Source organism: Chlorocebus sabaeus, chromosome 14 (genome assembly GCF_047675955.1).
Source record: "Chlorocebus sabaeus isolate Y175 chromosome 14, mChlSab1.0.hap1, whole genome shotgun sequence".
NCBI lineage: Eukaryota > Metazoa > Chordata > Mammalia > Primates > Cercopithecidae > Chlorocebus > Chlorocebus sabaeus.
In genome coordinates, this window is record NC_132917.1 from 25672517 (window position 1) to 25677913 (window position 5397).

Below are 5397 nucleotides of genomic sequence, written 5' to 3' on the forward strand. Positions count from 1 at the left end.
CTCAATTTTGTTTTAAAACATCATACATGTTGTCCTCTTTCTCTTACCCTAAATGCAATTCATCAACAAATCCTATTCCGGTTCTACTTAGAAAATCTGTTGATCCTGATTCCAAAACTCTCCATGCTACCACCACTACCCTCTTAGTCCATGCCACCTACATCTCTCACCTGGACGCTGCAGTAGTATTTTAACAGGAACCCCTGGTTCCACCCTTATCCTCCTACTCTCCCTCCGTGAGAGAACAGCCAGAGTCTTCCTTCGGAACTACACATCAAATCATCCTACCTCCTCCTCTCCATCCTCCAATGACATCTCATCACTCTCAGAATGACATCCAGGCTGGGCACACTGGCTCACGCCTGTAATCACAGAACTTTGGGAGGCTGAGGTGGGTGGATCACCTGAGGTTAGGAGTTCAAGACCAGCTTGGCCAACATGGCAAAACTCCATCTCTATTACAAATACAAAAAATTAGCCGGGCGTGGTGGTGCACACCTATAATCCCAGCTACTTGGGAGGCTGAGGCAGGAGAATCACTTGAACCTGGGAGACGGAGGTTACAGTGAGCTGAGATCATGCCACTGTACTCCAGCCTGGGCGATAGAGACTCCATCTCAAAAAAAAAAAAAAAAGAATGAAATCCAAAGTCCTTGTTGGGGCACATATACCGTACTCTATCAAGCTCCTGGCACTTCTCCTGTGTCATGTGTTCCTATTCCCCCCTCCCCTCACTCTGATCTAACAACACTGGCCTCCTTGTTCCTCAGTCCTGCCAAGCACCTTCCCCCTTAAGGGCCTGCACACTCGCTCTTTCCTCTGCCTGCAAGCTGTCTCTCCCAGCACCTCACCCGGCTTCCCTCCCTCCTGTCATTGTCTTGTATTTGCAAATGTCATCTCCTCAGAGAAACTTTTTTGTCCATGCTTCCTAAAATACTTCTTTGTCACTCCCTATATCCTTACTCTGTTTTGTTTTTCTTCACAGCACTTATCACAATATGACATTCTAGGTATTTCTTTACCTGTTTATGTTTTCTTCTTCCCATTAATGTGCAATGAGATAATTTCTCCCAGTGCCTAGAAATATGCCTGGTTCAGGCCGGGCACAGTGGCTCACACCTGTAATCCCAGCACTTTGGGAGGCTGAGGCAGGCAGATCATGAGGACAAGAGATCGAGACCATCCTGGCCAACATGGTGAAATCCCGTCTCTACTAAAAATATAAAACTTAGCTGGGCATGTTGGCGTGCGCCTGTAGTCCCAGCTATTCGGGAGGCTGAGGCAGGAGAATTGCTTGAACCCGGGAAGCGGAGGTTGCAGTGAGTCGAGACACAGCTCCATTGCACTCCAGCCTGGGTGACAGAGCGAAACTCCATCTCGGAAAGAAAAAAGAAATATGCCTGATTCATGATAAGCCCCCAGGAGATATTTGCTTAATTAATAAAAGGTGAATTAAGCTGTTAATAGTTTTCACAACCATCTTTTTTTCTTTTCTTTTTTTTTTTTTTTTTTTTGAGACAGGGTCTCACTCTGTCACCTAGACTAGAGTGCAGTGGTGCAACCACGCCTCACTGCAGCCCCGACCTCCTGGGCTCAGGTGGTCCCCCCACCTCAGCCTCCCAAGTAGCTGGGACTACAGTGCCACTGCACGCGGCTGATTTTTTAAATTTTTTGTAGAGATGGGGTTTCACTACGTTGCTCAGGCTGATCTCAAACTCTTGGACTCAAGCAATTCGCCATCCTCGGCCTCTCAAAGTGTTGGGATTACAGGTATGAACCACCGTGCCTAGCCAAAACCATCATTTTGAATGGTTGCTTAACTTAATGTAATTTTTTTTTTTTTTTTTTTTTTGAGATGGAGTTTCGCTTTTGTTGCCCAGGCTGGAGTGTGATGGCACGATCTCGGCTCACCGCAACCTCCGCCTCCTGGGTTCAAGCGATTCTCCTGCCTCAGCCTCTCTAGTAGTTGGGATTACAGGCATGTGCCACCATGTCTGGCTAATTTTGTATTTTTAGTAGAGATGGGGTTTCTCCATGTTGGTCAGGTTGGTCTCGAACTCCTGACCTCAGGTGATCCACCCGCCTCAGCCTCCCTGAGTGCCGGGATTACAGGTGTAAGCCACTGGCCTCAGTAAATTATTTTGTATTGTGAAATATTGGGTTGAATCACATGAATTCTCATTTTGTAGGTTAATAATGACTGTATATTGACTTCCATCCAGATCGCTGGATATCTGCTAAGTGAACCTTACAGGTCCTTCTAGATCCTGAAGTGGATTAGGTGCCACTGTTGCTGCTCGTGTTGAATCCAGAACTGTAACCAGACATGGGACTGGAGGACAAGCGAAAGATGCTGACTGAGTCTAGAGATACTAAGGAGGAGGAAGAAGAAGAGGAGGAATTAGTGTTTCTACATCAGGATCCCCTAACGACAGTGAGAAAGCAATGCGAGCAGTTGGAGAAATGTGTAAAGGCCCAGGAGCGGCTGGAGCTCTGTGATGAGCAGGTATGCTCTCAATCACATACAGAAGAGGATTGCACGGAGGAGCTCTTTGACTTTTTGCATGCAAGGGACCATTGTGTGGCCCACAAACTCTTTAACAACTTGAAATAAATATGTGGACTTATTCACCCCAGCCTTCATCACCTGGGCATCAGGATATTTCCTTATGATGCCATTTGTTTCTTATTTGTGTAACTGTAAATTTACATGAACCTCATGGATTTTGGCTGAGTCTGGTAGCTTCTATGTAATTCGTCTTAATAAAGTTATTTCATCTTAATAAAGTTCTGTGATCTGCGATCTCCAAAAAAAAAGACTGCATATTGGCAATTACACATAGTTTAATCAAATAAAACACATTCAGAAAGGTGCATGGTACTTAAACACATGGCTTAAAAATTATTATTATTTGAGATGGAGTTTCACTTTTGTTGCCCAGGCTGCAATGCAATGGCTCGATCTCAGCTCACTGCAACCTCCACCTCCCTAGTTCAAGTGATTCTCCTGCCTCAGTCTCCCAAGTGGCTGGGATTACAGGTGTGCACCACCACGATCAGCCAATTTTGTATTTTCAGTAGAAACGGGGTTTCACCATGTTGGTCAGGCTGGTATCGAACTCCTGACCTCGTGATCCTCCCACCTCGTCCTCCCAAAGTGCTGGGATTACAGGTGTGAGCCACCACACCTGGCTCAGAATTATTATAAGACAATATCCATGTGTCCACTAACCAGGCCAAAAATAGGATATTGCCACCAACCTAGAAGCCCCCTGCAGGATCTTCTGCTATCAGGAATTCCCCCTTACTCATTAAAGGTAACCACTATCCTAACTTTTCTTGTAATTCTTACCTTTTCTTTGTTCTTTTATCACCTAAAGATTATGGTTTTGGTTTGCCTGCTTTTGAACTTTGTATAAACTTACACAGTGTGTATTCTTTTGTACCTGGCTTTTTTCTTTTTCTATTTCCTTATTTATTTATTTATTTTATTTTATTTTTAGTAGAGACAGGATTTTACCATGTTGGCCAGGCTGATCTCGAACTCTTGGCCTCAAGGGATCCACCCACCTCGGCCTCCCAAAGTGCTGGGATTACAGGTGTGAGCCACCGTGCCCAGCCATGTACCTGGCTTTTTTCGTTTCTTTCTCTTTTCTTTTTATTTGAGAGATTTATCTGTGTTTGTTTTATCCATCTGTAGTCCATTCATTATTACTATATAATATCCTATTTTATAAATATACTACCCATGATTGGTTCCTGATGGACATTTGGGTTGTTTCCACTTTGGGGTTATTACAAACTATGCTGCCATGAGTCTTCTTGTCCATGTCCCCTGCGTAAGCTGAACACATTTCTGTTCAGTATTGTCTCAGTTGGTTCTGGTTGCTGTAACAAAATACTATAGTCTGGGCAACTTATAAACAGCAAACATTTATTGCTAACAGTTCTGGAGGCTGGGAAGTCCAAAATCAAGGCACCAGCAGATTTGGTGACTGGTAAGGTCCTGCTTCCTTAATAGGTGGCACTTTCTTGTTGTGTCATTATATGACAGAACAAGCAAAGAAGCTCCTACAGCCTCTTTTCTGATAAGGTCGCTAATCCCATTCACAAAGGCTATGACTTCATGATCTAATCACCTCCCAAAGGCCTTACTTCTTAATACTGTCACTTGGGGGTTAGGATGTCAACATATGAATTTTAGGGAGACACAAACATTCAGACCATAACAAGTACATACCTAGGAAAAGAATAACTGGGTCACAGAGAATGCATTATTTTCTTTTTCTTTTTCCTTTTTTTTTTTTGAGACGTCGTCTTGTTCTGTCGTCAGACTGGAGTGCATTGGTGCGATCTTGGCTCACTGCAGCCTCTGCCTACTGGGTTCAAGCAATTCTCCTGCCTCAGCCTCCTGAGTAGCTGGGACTACAGGTGCCCGCCACCATGCCCGGCTACTTTTTGTATTTTTAGTAGAGACGGGGTTTCACCATGTTGGTCAGGCTGGTCTCAAACCCCTGACCTCGTGATCCACCCATCTCAGCCTCCCAAAGTGCTGGGATTACAGGTGTGAGCCACTGCGCCCAGCCCGAACGCATTATTTTCAACTTCGGATGATAATGTCAACTGTTTTCCAAAGTGGGCATAACGATTTGCACTCCTAGCAGTGCTAGAGGTCCAGTTGCTTCACATCAGCACCAGTACTTAGAAATGTCATTCTTAGTTTTAGATATTTGGTATCTCATTGTGCTTTTAGTTTAGGTTTCCCTGATAACAAATAAAGTTGAGCACTCTTTCATATGCTTTTTGGCATTTCCGTATTTTCTGTGAATTTCCTGTTCAAGTCTGCTCATTTTTTGACTGAGTTGCCTGCCTTTCTTACTGCTTATTTGGGATTTGAGCCTTTTGTTGCTTATATGCATTCCAACCATCATCTCTGTGGCTTGACTTTTCATTCTGTTCATACTGTCCTTTTATAGCCAGGATTTCTTAATTTTAATGTAGAAACATTTATCAATCTTTTATTTGGCTTGGCACATTTTGGATCTTACTTAAAAACTCTTCCTGTACCCCAGGGTCACAAAGATATTCGTGTATATTGTTTTCTTTTTTCTTTTCTTTTCCTTTCTTTCTCTTTCCTTCCTTCCTTTCTTTTCTTTTCTTTTTCTTTTTCTTTTTTTTTTTGAGACAAAGTCTCATTCTGTCACCCAGGCTGGAGTGCAGTATCGCAGTCTTGGCTCACTGCAACCTCTGCCTCCTGGGTTCAAGTGATTCTCCTGCCTCAGCCTCCCCAAGTAGCTGGGACTACAGGTGTGCACCACTACGCCTGGTTAATTTCTGTATTTTTACCAGAGATGGGGTTTTGCCATGTTGGCCAGGGTGGTCTCAAACTCCTGACCT

The 5397-nt window shown here is 43.9% G+C and overlaps 1 pseudogene; it reads left to right on the forward strand.

Annotated features, from left to right (window-relative positions):
- The first annotated feature begins 2326 nt into the window (after positions 1-2326).
- On the forward strand, positions 2327-2721 carry LOC119627104 (cytochrome b-c1 complex subunit 6, mitochondrial pseudogene; annotated as a pseudogene).
- The last annotated feature ends 2676 nt before the right edge of the window (positions 2722-5397 follow it).